General features: G+C 46.5%; 1 protein-coding gene across 2 annotated transcripts in view; it reads right to left on the bottom strand.

Annotated features, from left to right (window-relative positions):
* The window catches only part of LOC123992684 (Down syndrome cell adhesion molecule homolog), a 141,961-nt gene that overhangs the window by 87,791 nt on the left and 36,117 nt on the right, over window positions 1–18,053 (bottom strand). Inside the window, exon 1 of one of the 2 annotated variants that reach the window (XM_046294088.1) lies at window positions 1,008–1,605. The exons of the other annotated variant lie outside the window; for it this stretch is intronic. The gene's annotated coding sequence lies outside the window, so the exon portion shown is untranslated. Of the gene's footprint in view, window positions 1–1,007; window positions 1,606–18,053 lie in introns of those variants that run through there. 2 annotated transcript variants of the gene reach the window in all.

The following is an 18,053-nucleotide window of genomic DNA, read 5'->3' on the forward strand; positions in this document are numbered from 1 at the left end:
GTGAACAGAGCCCCAGGACCAGCTTGCTTAGGGGGCTCTTGTCTCTGCCTCTGCTCTCCATTCCCCCTCGCTCCCGATTCCCCTGTCTTTCTCTCTCTGTCCTCCAGCAGATACACTCATCTCATTAGGTGTGACTGGGGAGGGAAGGTGAGATGGTTACTGTGACAACGGCAGGGAGTCACAGGCGGTGCGGGGTGGTGTAGAGCAGAGTGGTGACAGGAGCAGAGAGCAGTGGTGTATACCTCTCTCAGCTCTAAGAGTCCTATCACAGACATGCCAGATGGGGGGACTGGGGGACCGGAGATCCACCCTGTTCACCCAGGAAGAAAAACCCAGACAAAGACGTCATCATCCTCTCCTGGATAACTGCAGTTGGAGGCTGCAGAGAGACTGTCACAATAACCAGTGTCACACTAACCAGCTCTGCTGCTGTCTCCCTGAGATGCTACAGACAGTGTGTTTGTAGTGCTGCTACTGTACAATAGCTGACATATGAGATTATGTCTCTATTTTTCTTCTACATTATATATGTGGTAACTAGGCTAACATTTGGGTACAAAAAGCACCGCACATCACCTTGTGGTGTAACTAAGTTCTTAACATTATCTATTTTACAGCAGCTTATTTATAATGAAGATTACTGTCGGTAGACTCCAATGAAAATAATCTGTTTGAAGAACAGAACACTCAGCCACACTCAAGTGGATATCTCATTGAATGGCTGTCAGTCAGACAGAGTGAGTGTGGCTCTGTTTCCACTGTGCCAGGAAATAAAGCCCAGTACTGAGGGGCAGGGATAACTTTAGATATTGAGTGACAGCCTAGTAAACCCAATTGGAAGCATGCCACCCTTCCCATCAGAGGTACCCACTGTGTTCCACCACAGGAAAGCCAATGTATTTAATGTAAGTATGTACAGTACAGGTCCAGCCCAGCATTAACACACAGAGAAAGACAACACAGATACAACCCTTCTATTGTGAAATGTAAGATTTTACTGTACATACTGTAGGGTATCAGGTCAGGTGGCCAAGTGGGGAAGGGAGGCGGTGTTGATGCTTCTGGGCTGTGACACGGAGAAGTGCCACCCCTGTGACCCAGAGAGAGGTCAGCAGACGCCCGTGGTGAAGCAGAGGGGGAGAGAAAACAGCCTGGTGGGGAATCTGAAGTGTGGATGCTGCCCCCTGTGGTGTGGATGACCTTCGCACTGCGTCATCACTATGAGGCTCTGGCAGGTCCAGCTGAGAGGTGCCAAACTGCTCCGGCAATCTCCCTCACAACACAAACAAACATTTACTATAAAGACACACACAAACTTACACATGCACACACATTACTCAGCTCCAAGCTGATTATGGGAAAAGAGAGTAGAAAAACGTGAGAAAATATCTAAGCTGAGAACAAACTAAATGCAAATAACCAAAAGCACAAGCATCAAGATGCACAGCGAACATAAGACAGAGAGACAGTAACAAGGAAGGGTGTATGGGGTGAGGCAGGCTCTCTAGCTCAAGGGGAGAACTAAATAGCATTTGAAAGCTTTTGCTGAAAATGTCCTTTTCAACACTAATTACTGTCACAGAGCTAGACAGTAGGCAGAGCAAGGGAGCGAGAGAAAAGGAGAAGAGAGAGAGTATGAGAGGGAAAAGGGGAGGATAGAGAGAGAGCAAGAGCAAGAGAGAAGGGGAGTAGAAAGAGAGGAGGGAGAAAGGGAGGGTAGCGAGAGAGAGGGAGAGAGAGAGAGAGAGAGAGAGAGAGAGAGAGAGAGAGAAGAGGAGAAGAGGAGAGAGAGGCAGAAGCGGAGGGGAGAGAGAGAGAGAAGGGACAGCGCGAGGGAGTGTGCGTGCATAAGTGGGGCAGAGTATATGTAAGTCATCAGCTTGTCTGACACACTGACACGCTAGTACTCCCTTCAAGTCACCTTCTGCAGAGCAGGCACTATCAAACACAGGGGAGAAACCTGACCCGGCCCATCCAGGGCAGGCCGGTCGTAGGGTAACGGGGTCAAAGAGAATGAACTAGCTACAGTCACATACTGTAGGCTGCAGGTCCTCCAATGTAACCACAGCTGGGCTAGCCCAAATTGCCAGACGTTGGACTGCGCCCCCCAACCCAGATTGAACGGGAGGTAATCTGATTATGAACCAGCTGTCACAGATGGCCTTTGACGTATTTTATCGGTCTCCTCCTCGTATGTGTACATACGTTCAGGACAAACGCTCAGGCAACGTTGTCCTAAGGCCAGAGCACTCAGACATCAGGCTTAATTACATGGACTGTAATTAACACTCTTTACAGGCTTGTAACGGAGGGGCAGCACCTGGTGAATGGGGACGAATGGCCTCTTTGAAGACAGTTATGGTCCATCTCATCCATTTCAATATAACCCTACACACACATGCACAAACACACCCACACAAACATACACACTACAAGCTGCCACCCTTGTTAGAGCGCCAGCCACATCCAATGCAGCCGTCAATCAGCTGTGGATTAGAAGGTGGTGACGTCAGGGGCGGGGGTTTCCTCACTGTGGTGACGTCAGGGGCGGGGGTTTCCTCACTGTGGTGACGGCGGCACTAATGGTGACGTCAGGGGCGGGGTTTCCTCACTGTGGTGACGGCGGCACTGATGGTGACGTCAGGGGCGGGGGTTTCCTCACTGTGGTGACGTCAGGGGCGGGGTTTCCTCACTGTGGTGACGTCAGGGCGGGGGTTTCCTCACTGTGGTGACGTCAGGGGCGGGGGTTTCCTCACTGATGGTGACGTCAGGGGCGGGGTTTCCTCACTGTGGTGACGTCAGGGGCGAGGGTTTCCTCACTGTGGTGACGTCAGGGGCGGGGGTTTCCTCACTGTGGTGACGTCAGGGGCGGGGGTTTCCTCACTGTGGTGACGTCAGGGGCGGGGGTTTCCTCACTGTGGTGACGTCAGGGACGGGGGTTTCCTCACTGATGGTGACGTCAGGGGCGGGGGTTTCCTCACTGTGGTGACGGCGGCACTGATGGTGACAGCCCCACAGAAAGACAGGCGGTGATGAAACAGCCTGGGCATCACACAGACACAGGAAAATAAGCCATCAGCTGGAAACCAGTTTGCTCCAGTACACTCATTGTAGGGGGAACGAAACAGACTACATTATGCAGAGATGGAGAGAGAGAAAAGAGAGAGACATGAAAATGGTATCCCTCCGTTCACATCCACACTCCACAGCAGAAATCATTCACTTTCATCATCTGAGACCCGTTTGCAGAGGGAATAGCTCTCTTTGTCATAGAAGGACGTTTGTGTGTGTGTGTATGTGTGCGTGCTCGCGCGCGTGTGTGTGTGTGTGTGTGTGTGTGTGTGTGTGTGTGTGTGTGTGTGTGTGTGTGTGTGTGTGTGTGTGTGTGTGTGTGTGTGTGTGTGTGTGTGTGTGTGTGTGTGTGTGTGTGTGTGTGTGTGTGTGTGTGTGTGTGTGTGTGTGTGTGTGTGTGTGTGTGTGCGTGTGTGTACCCACAAACAGCATGGCATTTGGTAACTTGCTTCTTGGCGATGACAAGCGACAAGTTAACAGAGTAGTCAGCAGAGGGTAGGCTACGCAGGGGAAGAAGGTTGTGTAAGGGGGGACGGGGGTTTTACTAAATGCTCTCATCTGTTCAAGCCCTCCGGCGCTACGGTACTCTTTTATGTAGATGAATCTGTAAAAGGGCCTTCCATTTAGCTGTGATATATAAATACATTAGAATAATGGAGAGCTAGCGCTACAGTGTGACGGCTTGGAACACAATGTCAACAGTCGCCTCGGGGTACATTATTTTACGGTGTAGCAATTGGAAGATGAAAACGCAGCTTAACAGGACCTCCCGCCTCCTCCCCCCCTTCAGTGTTAATTACTGGCCTCCCAAGGGACTTTCTGCCACCCCGAAAGACTCAGCTTCTTGGTTGGGATCTTTGAGTAAACAACAGATGCTTAATTGAACGCCTCTTTTCTCAGCCAGAACTAATTTGCCTTCCCTTTTGTTATCAATTGGCACATCGAACACTGTACAGGAGCCATAGGCCTAGGAAGAGAGACCGGTAAGATCCAGGCCTAATATCTTACACAGAGCCCTACATACAGTGGGGATAACAAGTATTTAATACATTACCGATTTTGCAGGTTTTCCTTCTTACAAAGCATGTAGAGGCCTGTAATTTTTATCATAGGTACACTTCAACTGTGAGAGACGGAATCTAAAACAGAAATCCAGAAAATCACATTGTATGATTTTTAAGTAATTAATTAGCATTTTATTGCATGACATAAGTATTTTATACATCAGAAAAGCAGAACTTAATATTTGGTACAGAAACATTTGTTTGCAATTAAAGAGATCATACGTTTCCTGTAGTTCTTGACCAGATTTGCACACACTGCAGCAGGGATTTTGACCCACTCCTTCGGAGCCACTCCTTAGTTGCCCTGGCTGTGTGTTTTGGGTCGTTGTCTTGTTGGAAGACCCAGCCACGACCCATCTTCAATGCTTACTGAGGGAAGGAGGTTGTTGGCCAAGATCTTGCGATACATGGCCCCATCCATCCTCCCCTCAATATGGTGCAGTCATCCTGTCTCCTTTGCAGAAAAGCATCCCCAAAGAATAATGTTTCCACCTCCATGCTTCACGGTTGGGATGGTGTTCTTGGGGTTGTACTCATCCTTCTTCTTCCTCCAAACACGGCGAGTGGAGTTTAGACCAAAAAGATATATTTTTGTCTCATCAGACCACATGACCTTCTCCCATTTCTCCTCTGGATCATCCAGATTGTCATTGGCAAACTTTAGACGGGCCTGGACATGCGCTGGCTTGAGCAGGAGGACCTTGCGTGCGCTACAGGATTTTAATCCATGATGGCGTAGTGTGTTACTATGGTTTTCTTTGAGACTGTGGATTTCTGGATTTTTGTTTTAGATTCCGTCTCTCACAGTTGAAGTGTACCTATGATAAAAATGACAGACGTCTACATGCTTTGTAAGTAGGAAAACCTGCAAAATCTGCAGTGTATCAAATACTTGTTCTCCCCACTGTACATGTAGGATATTCTGTAATGTTGGCTTTTATCCTAGTGTTCTCTTCTTGTTCCATTTTCTCTCAAGATAACTGAATGTGGTCGTATCCTCTGAATTACCTGGAATCAGCTCAAGGCTAATCTTGATCTATTATTGTTGCTGGTTGTCTGTACACATTCTGTAGATCATGTCTTATAAAATATATCCAATCTCACTGTTTGGTAAAGTAAATGCATATGGTTCATGTGTTGAATCCTGGTCCCTCTAAATTGCAGTGCATTCAAATTATGAGGCTTTAAATGAAAGAAAAGGGAAAATTGGACAGCTTCCACCCCACTCCTCTATACGTCCTTCAGGTAAACAAATATATTATGATGCTTTAGACACAATACTCCGTGTGCTAGGATTAGGCTAGACTACTATTGAAGTACCAGTCAGTGATACAGGCTTCAAGCATGATCTCACAGCTTCAAACCATACTACTTTAGTATAAAGACCAAAAAGCTAAAAAGCTGTATGGAGATTGGCAATTATTCACAGATAAAGCCCCTTTCCCTCCAATCTAAATTAGCCTAGCACGTAGCCTACTGTTAACCAGGGGATATCTCTGTGGGGCTAGCATTATCTAACACTAGCTAGTGTTAGTGTGTAACTTCTATTGTAATATCTGAGTCGTGTGTCCACAGTTCTGATCGCTGATACAATTGAGTAGAGGGCCCAGGCCTTGTAGATAATAGGAGTCTATTTTTAGGGCACCAGTATATTAAAAAAGAGAGGGGATGGAGAAAAATCTAATTGACAAATTTGTAACATTGAAGTACTGAAGGAAGAATAAAAATGTTATGAGCAACCAAGCAACTAATAAGCTTGAACCTCAGCACTCTGCGTAATGCGACAGCTCATTACAGCCACATTGGGCATTAAAAGCCTTGCTTACCCTGGTTTATTGATGCAAATCAGCCTGGAAAAGATACCCTGGTGCCAAAAAAAGGAGAAAGAACTGGATCGGCAGGGAACCAAAATTGTTGTAAGTACAAGCTTGGTGGCAGGTTGATCGGTTTACAAACTGTCTCTGGCGGTAGGTCTATCCAAATGAGGATATGATGCTGACAATATAGAGAACTTTTTCCCTCCACAATGGCTATAAAGGGGATACCATCTCTAATTCTCCCAACAAGTGAGTTGTTGTAGATGTTGTTGTTGTTGTTGTTGTTGTTATTGTTATTAGACGATTTAGAGATGAGTGCCAACAGACACTGATGGTAGAAAGCAGATTCTGTTTCAAGACCCACACACATGGGTCAGACTATTAGCCCCTAATGTTCCCTTATTCATTTATTTATTTTCTTGTGGGATGCTAATTTCTCCCGTCTCCATATACTCCCAGGATTACCACATGGCAGTACATTCCTGTGTGGATGAGGCCTGGCTGGGGTAATTACTGTAGAGGCCTGTCACTGTGTGTCCGCCTGACTGACGGCCTGACTGTCTGACTGAAGGCCAAAACATCCATCTCTGACTCCCTGACTAGCTGTGGTGGTCCCTAGGACTGAGGTCAGGGTGAGGTGAGGCCCACCCGAGTCAGTATCTCACCAAATGTCTGGAGAAACATAAATTAAGTACAGAAATGTTCCGTTTGGATTAACAGTTAATGCAAAGTAAAAGAGGCTCATCTTCACTCTGTTTGCCTTTAATGATGACCAGGAAGTCAAGTCATGAAGTACTAAAAACATTGTGTGTCAGGCAGACACTGTCCATAATAATCTCTGGGAGTCTTCTAAAACAACATGTTTGTAGGGCATATATATTGTCTCTCTCAGGCACCAGTTACTTGAAACAAGGTGGTTGTGAACATGTAAACAGTAGGTACTGTGTGTATGTCTGCCCTCGTGTTAAATTATTATTGAACATTTCCTACACTCCCATATACAGAAGGCTATGTCCTGTGAATACCACCTACCTTGTTACTTGTACATTGTGTGCTAAGTGGTAAGAAATGATCAAGATGGCAGTTATATCCAGCAGACAGTCTATACAGACAGAGAAAAGGGTGGTCTCCATTTTGTTTCTCTCCCAAGGACACAGTAAGGGTAGAAGATACTTGTGTAGAATTGCTCTTCACTCCATCTTATTCACTAGGAGATATCCTCCTCCATCACTCAGCCAAACACACAGCCTCAGCACCACACAACCTGCCTGTTTCAGCCTGGCACACCCAATGTCCACACGTGTCAGGTGGGTAGAACAAGGGACAGTTAGGGTTTAGGGTGGGAAGAGGGGTTTGTAGTAGCATCACAGTGGTAGGCTGGTTATTTTTTAATGGGCCAGTGGTATAACCTGATAAAGGGCAGTGATCCATCTGTGCTCCACAGTCAACTCTGACACGGTTTCCTAGGAGACACCACCTGTGGGAGAGCTAGGGAGGGAGACCTTGAGGGGGAATATTCTCTTCTGGTTTTCGCCTGTCTGAAAACCAGACGGGGTGAGGGAGGGAGGGACCAGCCGCTTCACAGGGGTTAACTATAATCAGACATGACAAACACCCTCCCCAGGAAAAGAATGACATGTAGGGAGAGTGACACACACACACACATCACTACAAACTACCATCAAGAGACCCTTTGTGAAATACGTAGCAAAATCCCCAAATTACATACTTCATTTTCAAGTAATAATTTTCTTCGCTACCAGAAAAAGGCAAATGGATGACAGACAAAAACCTACTGATGCAAATGGCTAGGAAATACATCCTACAGGGTGTATCATGATATGAAAATCATATACTGTCATTACTAATAACATCCTACATTACTAATATCACATCATCATCCATCATACAGTAGAGATTTTATTTAAATACAGTACCTTCGGAAAGTATTCAGACCATTTGACTTTTTACACATTTTGTTACATTAGCCTTATTATAAAATTGAATTTAAAAATATATAGAATCCTTAGCAATCTACACACAATTCCCCATATTGACAAGTGAAAACACGTGTAAAACACATAGCACATAATGTTTTTTGCGACTGTATTTGAAGAAACATTGAAAGTTGTTGAAATTTTCCAGATTGACTGACCTTCATGTCGTAAAGTAATGATGAACTGTTGTTTCTCTTTGCTTATTTTAGCTGTTCTTGCCATAATATGGACTTGGTTTTATACTAAACTTCTTCTGTATACCACCCCACCTTCTCACAACACAACTGATTGACTAAAACGCATTAATAAGGAAAGAAATTCCACAAATGAACTTTTAACAAGACACACCTGTTAATGGAAATGCATTACAGGTGACTACCTCGTGAAGCTGGTTAAGAGAATGCCAAGAGTGTGCAAAGCTGCCATCAAGGCAAAGGGTTGCTACTTTGAAGTGTCAAATATCAAATATATTTGAATTTGTTTAACACTTTTTTGGTTACTACATGATTCCAAATGTATTATTTCACAGTTTTGATGTCTTCACTATTATTCTACAATGTAGAAAATAGTCAAAAATAAAAAAAACCTTGAATGAGTAGGTGTGTCCAAACTTTTGACTGGCACTGTGGGGAGAACAAGCATTTGATACACTGCCGATTCTGCCGGTTTTCCTACTAACAAAGCATGTAGAGGTCTGTAATTTTATCATAGGTACACTTCAACTGTGAGAGACGGAATCTAAAACAAAAATCCAGAAAATGACATTATATGATTTTTAAGTAACTAATTTGCATTTTATTGCATGACATAAGTATTTGATACATCAGAAAAGCAGAACTTAATATTTTGTACAGAAATCTTTGTTTGCAATTACTGAGATCATACGTTTCCTATAGTTCTTGACCAGGTTTGCACACACTGCAGCAGGGATTTTGGCCCATTCCTCCATACAGACCTTCTCCAGATCCTTCAGGTTTCGGGGCTGTCGCTGGGCAATATGGACTTTCAGCTCCCTCCAAAGATTTTCTATTGGGTACAGGTCTGGAGACTGGCTAGGCCACTCCAGGACCTTGAGATGCTTCTTACGGAGCCACTCCTTAGTTGCCCTGGCTGTGTGTTTCGAGTCATTGTCATGCTGGAAGACCCAGCCACGACCCATCTTCAATGCTCTTACTGAGGGAATGAGGTTGTTGGCCAAGATCTCGCGATACATGTCCCCATCCATCCTCCCCTCAATACGGTGCAGTCGTCCTGTTCCCTTTGCAGATAAGCATTCCCAAATAATGATGTTTCCACCTCCATGCTTCACGGTTGGGATGGTGTTCTTGGGGTTGTACTCATCCTTCTTCTTCCTCCAAACACAGCGAGTGGAGTTTAGACCAAAAAGCTCTATTTTTGTCTCATCAGACCACATGACCTCCCATTCCTCCTCTGGATCATTCAGATGGTCATTGGCAAACTTCAGATGGGCCTGGACATGCGCTGGCTTGAGCAGGGGGACCTTGCAGGCGCTGCAGGATTTTAATCCATGACGGCATAGTGTGTTACTAATGGTTTTCTTTGAGACTGTGGTCCCAGCTCTCTTCAGGTCATTGACCAGGTCCTGCCGTGTAGTTCTGGGCTGATCCCTCACCTTCCTCATGATCATTAATGCCCCACGAGGTGAGATCTTGCATGGAGCTCCAGACCGAGGGTGATTGACCGTAATCTTGAACTTCTTCCATTTTCTAATAATTGCGCCAACAGTTGCTGCCTTCTCACCAAGCTCACCAAGCACCTATTGTCCTGTAGCCCATCCCAGCCTTGTGCAGGTCTACAATTTTATCCCCGATGTCCTTACACAGCTCTATGGTCTTGACCATTGTGGAGAGGTTGGAGTCTGTTTGATTGAGTGCTTGGAAAAGTGTATTTTATACAGGTAAGTAGTTCAAACAGGTGCAGTTAATACATGTAATGAGTGGAGAACAGGAGGGCTTCTTAAAGAAAAACTAACAGATTTGTGAGAGCCGGAATTCTTACTGGTTGGTTGGTGATCAAATACTTATGTCATGCAATAAAATGCAGATTAATTACTTAAAAATCATATACGCCTTTAACGGACCTCTGAGACTATCACAGTGCAGGTGCATTTATATGGAGACTTGATTACACACAGGTGGATTGTATTTATTATCATTAGTCATTTAGGTCAACATTGGATCATTCAGAGATCCTCACTGAACTTCTGGAGAGAGTTTGCTGCACTGAAAGTAAAGGGGCTGAATAATTTTGCACGCCCAATTTTTCAGTTTTTGATTTGTTAAAAAAGTTTGAAATATCAAATAAATGTCGTTCCACTTCATGATTGTGTCCCACTTGTTGGTGATTCTTCACAAAAAAATACAGTTTTATATCTTTATGTTTGAAGCCTGAAATGTGGCAAAAGGTCGCAAAGTTCAAGGGGGCCGAATACTTTCGCAAGGCACTGTATATATTAGTCACATGAAATGTGCTGTTTTACCTGCGACCAGTTACTGGCCCATCGCTCTAACCACTTTGCTACCTGCCACCCCGTACATGTAGGTGTGGGCCGCTGTGCATGTCAAACACATGCAACTTGATGAGTTCCTTCCCTCCATACAGACAGACACACCACAGCCCTCCCCTCCCTATGAAGCAGCATGAAAAACATTGTGTAATAGACCGGCCTAATCCATAGTCCTCCTCTTTAGCTGCTATTTGTATTCTGCTGATAATAGACTGGCTGTCCTGGTTAGCTGCCTGCTCCCTGCTTCCCTGTCTGGCCCCAGAGCAGAGCAGCAGCCAAGGCTGTTCTGTTCCCAGGCTTCCATTGCACTACAGCAACACCACAGCAGCCTCGCCCTGCCTCCCCCAATTAAAAGGTGTAACCTTCCACAATCCATCTGCCAGAGGCCCGAGCACAAATGCTGAGGAAAGGAGAGGAGAAAATAACCATTATTACCAGCAGCTAGCTGGAGCTCTATGTACTGGGAGCCTGATCACCTGCCTCATCCACACACACTGCTTTACTCAATCTTTTCCCTTTCATTTCTCTCACATGCACACACACTCTAACTTTTCTTCTTCTCATGCACACAAATACACACACATGCATCCACATCAGCATTCATGCACAGTTGTACACAACATGCATCTACTCTAAATAGGCTATGAATGCATATACTATACATACCAAGACTTTTGTGTTACACAGCATATCCTTGAACAGTGGGGGATATTGATAATTAGTCACCCTAGCAACAGACTGCAGTTCACTTTGATTTAACCTTCTTGATTCCAATGTTTACGGTACACTTTTTACTACATGATTACTGATTACATTACGTGTGCAGTCCAACTATACTGTCACACCCTGATCTGTTTCACCTGTCCGTGTGTTTGTCTCCACCTCCCTCCAGGTGTTGCCCATCTTCCCCATTATCCCCTGTGTATTTATACCTGTGTTCTCTGTTTGTCTGTTGCCAGTTAGTTTTGTTCACTCATACCTACCAGCGTTTTCCTTTGTCCTGCCTGTTTTTCTACTCCTGTTTTCTAATCCTTCCCGGGTTTTGACCATTCTGCCTGCCCTGACCTTGAGATTGCCTGCCGTTTTGTACCTTACCCCACCGTTCTGGATTATTGACCCCTGTCTGCCTTGACCCTGAGACTGCCTGCCGTTCTGGACCCTTTATACCTTCTAATTGACCCCTGCCTGCCTTAACCTGTCATTTGCCTACCCCTGTTATTAGGAATAAACTTTTGTTTAAAATATAATAATCCTGTATTATCCTGTATTAACAAGAATCACAGCAACAAAACAAATGCTGTTTAAAAACTTTGTATAGATTATAATATTAACAAAACTGTTAACATGTTTTCTTATATTACAGCTGTATTACAGCTGCATTATATTGGATCAGTGGCACTGTTCCAAGTCTTGAGAGCAAGGCCCCATTCAAAAAAACTGTCAAAAACGTGTTTTCATTCCAAATGTTCTAATATAAATCATATTAAAGAATAATATTTTTTTAAATTCTAAATACAAGATTCTATAGAAGTAACTGCTACAACCAAATACATTTGATTTTGTGCGTTTAAATTTGTCATATGAAATCTATTAAGCAAAGGATGATGTCTTTGATAAATACTTCAAATCATTTATACATACTGTATGTATATAGTGGTATGTCTGCTTTTTTTTTGCTCTCTTCTATGCATTGACACCTTTGCTACAATCCAGTAGTCCGTTTCTGCAGGTGTCAACTCTGTCCTTTTCAGCATGCATAACGGAACAAATCATCAATTATCAACAAAAACCTCCAGCCAGCACAGAGCCTCTAATTCTCCTTCTGTGTCCACTACGAGGTGTGATAGTGGCGAATGCTCTTTTGTTTTACTGCAGGAGACCTTCTCAAAGAGCATAGCAACAGACCTGTCTTCCCTGTAAAAATAGGATGGGCTTGCATGAAGCAGTCTCAATGCTGGGGGTACAATACACACTTCACTTCATTGACTATGCAGCCCAGCCCTTGAGAGCCCAGCTTTACAAGCAATTTCTTCTTGCATCCTTCTGCAATTTTCACTCTCAGATTTGGAGCCATTTACCTCGCAGTGGCATAAATATTTCAACCTGCTAGGATGCTGAAATTTCCATTTTTTTTATATACATACATTACTATTGTATCACACTGGTAATGAAATGTTAATGTTATTTGTGCCTGACAGACAGAAAAAGGCCAAAGACAGTGATGGCAGCCATGTTGTAAATACAGGAAGTGTATGTGGAAGTCCCCCAAAAAGTATAAAATAAAAATCAGGGGCACATTTGATTTCTCACTCTGTTCTATGGTTAATTTTCTTGCAGCCCTCTGGAATGAGTGGTCTTGGTAAGTGGAATGTGTAGCATGCTTCTCTACATATTGGACTAGCTTTCAGTAGCTGTCCATTAAACCCAAGCACACAGAACACACACTGGGCTTGGAATACAGGCGCAAGGGCAGAAGAGTCTGAGCCAGAGGCGATTTTAGCATGTAAAACTTGATGGGGTAAACTCACTGGTGTTCTTAAGTAGTTTTAGATGCATGCCAGCAAAGCCTCTACAAAACACAACACTAAACAATACATTCATTGCACTATAACGGATTACAAACGGTGACCACAAACTGTTAGGGCCTACATAAAGCTGTCCAAACAGCAGAGCATTCTTTTCAGCACCATGTAGTGAATCCTTTCCACTGCTACACCTGACTTTCAGGTGAGCCTTGTCTGCAGGCAAACCAGTTCATTCAGCCTCATTTGCTGCCTTTTCAAAAAACATAGCTATTATGGCTGACTTGCTTAAACAAATGATGACGAGCGTATAAGAGGCAATCCATAATTTCGATTAATGAGCGAGCTAGGATGGACGTAGGTCAATATAACTATTTGTTATATGAAATTAACATTGAATTCAGAACATGGGTCGTTCTTACAGTATTCTCCCTGTACACCAGGATAAATAAAAGGCGCATATAAGCAGACAATGAAAGCTCTTACAATATTTGATGATCACATAACACTAAAACAGGTTCTAGGCTACATGTGCACCACCAAGGCAGAACAGTCGGCTACGTTATGAGGGGGAAAGGGACTAAATTATTAGGGTGTGGCACATGGGCTACTAAAAGCTTACAACACAACACACACTTAGTATTACTTTCTTAGCTACAGTATACACATATCTCCCTGGCATATTACATCATTTATGCAGCAGCATAAAATACATTTTTGGAGTAGCCACATTTGCACACTCTTGGCATTCTCTCAACCAGCTTCATGAGGTAGTCACCTGGAATGCATTTCAATTAACAGGTGTGCCTTGCTAAAAGTTCATTTGTGGAATTTCTTTCCTTATTAATGAGTTTGAGCCAATCAGTAGGTAGGGGTGGTATAAGGAAGATAGCCCCTATTATGGCAAGAACAGCTCAAATAAACAAAGAGAAATGATAGTCCATCATTACTTTGAGACATGAAGGTCAGTCAATCCAGAACATTTCAAGAACTTTTAACGTTTCTTCAAGTGCAGTCGCAAAAACCATTAAGCACTATGATGAAACTGGCTCTCATGGGGACCGCCACAGGAGTGGAAGACCCAGAGTTACCTCTGCTGCAGAGGATAAGTTCATTAGAGTTACCAGCCTCAGAAATTGCAGCCCAAATAAATGCTTCACAGAGTTCTAGTAACAGACACATCTCAACATCAACTGTTCAGAGGAGACTGCGTGAATCAGGTCTTCGTGGTTGAATTGCTGCAAAGAAACTGCTACTGAAGGACACCAATAAGAAGAGACTTGCTTGGGCAAAGAAACACGAGCAATGGACATTAGACAGGTGGAAATCTGTTCTTTGGTCTGGTGAGTCCAAATTTGAGATTTTTGGTTCCAACTACCATGTCTTGTGAGACGCAGAGTAAGTGAATTGATGATCTCCGCATGTGTGGTTCCCACCGTGAAGCATGGAGGAGGAGATGTGAAAGTGTTGGGGTGCTTTGCTGGTGACACTGACAGTGATTTATTTAGAATTAAAGGCACACTTAACCAGCATGGCTACCACAGCATCCCATCTGGTTTGCGCTTAGTGGAACTATAATTTGATGTCAACAGGACAATGACCCAAAACACACCTCCAGGCTGTGCAACAAGTGCTCAGCATATGTGGGAACTCCTTCAAGACTGTTGGAAAAGCATTCCTCATGAAGCTGGTTGGGAGAATACCAAGAGTGTGCAAAGCTGTCATCAAGGCAAAAGGGTGGCTACTTGGAAGACTCTCAAATATAAAATATATTTTAATTTCTTTAACACTTTTTTGGTCGCTACATGATTCGATATGTTTTATTTCATAGTTTTAATGTCTACACTATTATTCTACAATGTAGAAAATAGTCAAAATAAAGAAAAAAAACTTGAATGAGTAGGTGTGTGTCACGTTCTGACCTTAGTTCTTTTGTTATGTCTTTGTTTTAGTATGGTCAGGGCGTGAGTTGGGTGGGTTGTCTATGTTAGTTTTTCTATGATTTGCTATTTCTGTGTTTGGCCTGGTATGGTTCTCAATCAGAGGCAGCTGTCAATCGTTATCCCTGATTGAGAACCATATTTAGGGAGCCTGTTTTCTATTGTGTTTTGTGGGTGATTATTTTCTGTTTAGTGTGTGTTGCACCAGACGTGGCTGTTTCGTTTGTTCTCTTTTGTTACTTTGTATTTAGTGTTCATTTCAGTTTATTAAAAGGATGAACACTTACCATGCTGCGCATTGGTCTGACATTTCTTACTCCTCGTCAGAGGAGGACGAAGACAAGCGTTACAGAATCACCCACCACCAAAGGACCAAGCAGCGTGGTAACGGGCAGCAGCAGCAGCAATCTCAGGACTCCTGGACATGCAAAGGTCCCTGGGCACAGGCTGGGGAACATTGCCGTCCCAAGGCAGCGCTGGAGGCAGTGAAAGCTGAGAGGCGGCGGTATGAGGAGGCAGCACGGCAGCGTGGCTGGAAGCCCAAGAGGCAGCCCCAAAAAATGTCTTGGTGGGGGCACACGGGAGTGTGGCGAAGTCAGGCAGGAGACCTTCGCCAACTCCCGTGCTTACCGTGGAGAGAGAGTGACTGGGCAGGTACCGTGTTATGCTGTGAGGCGCACTGTGTCCCCAGTGCGCAGGCATAGCCCGGTGCGGTACATAGCAGCGCCTCGTATCGTCTGGGCATCGGGCCAGGTGGCATGAAGCCGGCTCAGCAGATCTGGTCTCCAGTGTGTCTCCTCGGGCCGGGGTACATGGCACCAGCCCTATGCATGGTGTCTCCGGTTCGCCAGCACAGCCCAGTGCGGGCTATTCCACCTCGCCGCACTGGCCTGGCTACGGGAGCATTCAGCCGGGTAGGGTTGGGCAGGCTCGGTGCTCGAGAGCTCCAGTGCGCCTTCACGGTCCGGTCTATCCGGTGCCACCTCCACACACCAGCCCACCGGTCGCAGCCCCCCGCACCAGGCTGTCTCTCCGTCTCCTCCCTACAGGTGCTCCCATCTGTCCAGCGCTGCCAGAGTCTCCCGTCTGTCCGGAGCTGCCAGAGTCTCCCGTCTGTCCGGAGCTGCCAGAGTCTCCCGTCTGTCCGGAGCTGCCAGAGTCTCCCGTCTGTCCGGAGCTGCCAGAGTCTCCCGTCTGTCCGGAGCTGCCAGAGTCGCCCGTCTGTCCGGAGCTGCCAGAGTCGCCCGTCTGTCCGAAGCTGCCAGAGTCGCCCGTCTGTCCGAAGCTGCCAGAGTCGCCCGTGTGTCCGAAACTGCCAGAGTCGCCCGTTTGTCCGGAGCTGCCAGAGTCGCCCGTCTGTCCGGAGCTGCCGGAGCCGCTCGTCAGCCAGGAGCCACCGGAATCGCCCGTCACTCCGGTGCTGCCGGAATCTCCTGTCCATTGCTAGGGTCCCCAGTCCGAGGTCGGCGGCGAGGGTCACCGCTCGAGAGAGGCCACGGAGGCGGTTGAGGAGGCGGACAAAGACTATGGTGGAGTAGAGTCCACGTCCCGCGCCAGAGCCGCCACCGCAGACAGACACCCACCCAGACCCTCCCCTATAGGTTCAGGTTTTGCGGCCGGAGTCCGCACCTTCGGGTAGGGGGGTACTGTCACGTTCTGACCTTAGTTCTTTTGTTATGTCTTTGTTTTAGTATGGTCAGGGCGTGAGTTGGGTGGGTTGTCTATGTTAGTTTTTCTATGATTTGCTATTTCTGTGTTTGGCCTGGTATGGTTCTCAATCAGAGGCAGCTGTCAATCGTTATCCCTGATTGAGAACCATATTTAGGGAGCCTGTTTTCTATTGTGTTTTGTGGGTGATTATTTTCTGTTTAGTGTGTGTTGCACCAGACGTGGCTGTTTCGTTTGTTCTCTTTTGTTACTTTGTATTTAGTGTTCATTTCAGTTTATTAAAAGGATGAACACTTACCATGCTGCGCATTGGTCTGACATTTCTTACTCCTCGTCAGAGGAGGACGAAGACAAGCGTTACAGAATCACCCACCACCAAAGGACCAAGCAGCGTGGTAACGGGCAGCAGCAGCAGCAATCTCAGGACTCCTGGACATGCAAAGGTCCCTGGGCACAGGCTGGGGAACATTGCCGTCCCAAGGCAGCGCTGGAGGCAGCGAAAGCTGAGAGGCGGCGGTATGAGGAGGCAGCACGGCAGCGTGGCTGGAAGCCCAAGAGGCAGCCCCAAAAAAATGTCTTGGTGGGGGGCACACGGGGAGTGTGGCGAAGTCAGGCAGGAGACCTTCGCCAACTCCCCGTGCTTACCGTGGAGAGAGAGTGACTGGGCAGGTACCGTGTTATGCTGTGAGGCGCACTGTGTCCCCAGTGCGCAGGCATAGCCCGGTGCGGTACATAGCAGCGCCTCGTATCGTCTGGGCATCGGGCCAGGTGGCATGAAGCCGGCTCAGCAGATCTGGTCTCCAGTGTGTCTCCTCGGGCCGGGGTACATGGCACCAGCCCTATGCATGGTGTCTCCGGTTCGCCAGCACAGCCCAGTGCGGGCTATTCCACCTCGCCGCACTGGCCTGGCTACGGGGAGCATTCAGCCGGGTAGGGTTGGGCAGGCTCGGTGCTCGAGAGCTCCAGTGCGCCTTCACGGTCCGGTCTATCCGGTGCCACCTCCACACACCAGCCCACCGGTGGCAGCCCCCCGCACCAGGCTGTCTCTCCGTCTCCTCCCTACAGGTGCTCCCATCTGTCCAGCGCTGCCAGAGTCTCCCGTCTGTCCGGAGCTGCCAGAGTCTCCCGTCTGTCCGGAGCTGCCAGAGTCTCCCGTCTGTCCGGAGCTGCCAGAGTCTCCCGTCTGTCCGGAGCTGCCAGAGTCTCCCGTCTGTCCGGAGCTGCCAGAGTCGCCCGTCTGTCCGGAGCTGCCAGAGTCGCCCGTCTGTCCGAAGCTGCCAGAGTCGCCCGTCTGTCCGAAGCTGCCAGAGTCGCCCGTGTGTCCGAAACTGCCAGAGTCGCCCGTTTGTCCGGAGCTGCCAGAGTCGCCCGTCTGTCCGGAGCTGCCGGAGCCGCTCGTCAGCCAGGAGCCACCGGAATCGCCCGTCACTCCGGTGCTGCCGGAAT

The sequence above is a fragment of the Oncorhynchus gorbuscha genome, linkage group LG13 (assembly GCF_021184085.1).
Source record: "Oncorhynchus gorbuscha isolate QuinsamMale2020 ecotype Even-year linkage group LG13, OgorEven_v1.0, whole genome shotgun sequence".
In the NCBI taxonomy this organism is placed as follows: Eukaryota; Metazoa; Chordata; class Actinopteri; order Salmoniformes; family Salmonidae; genus Oncorhynchus; species Oncorhynchus gorbuscha.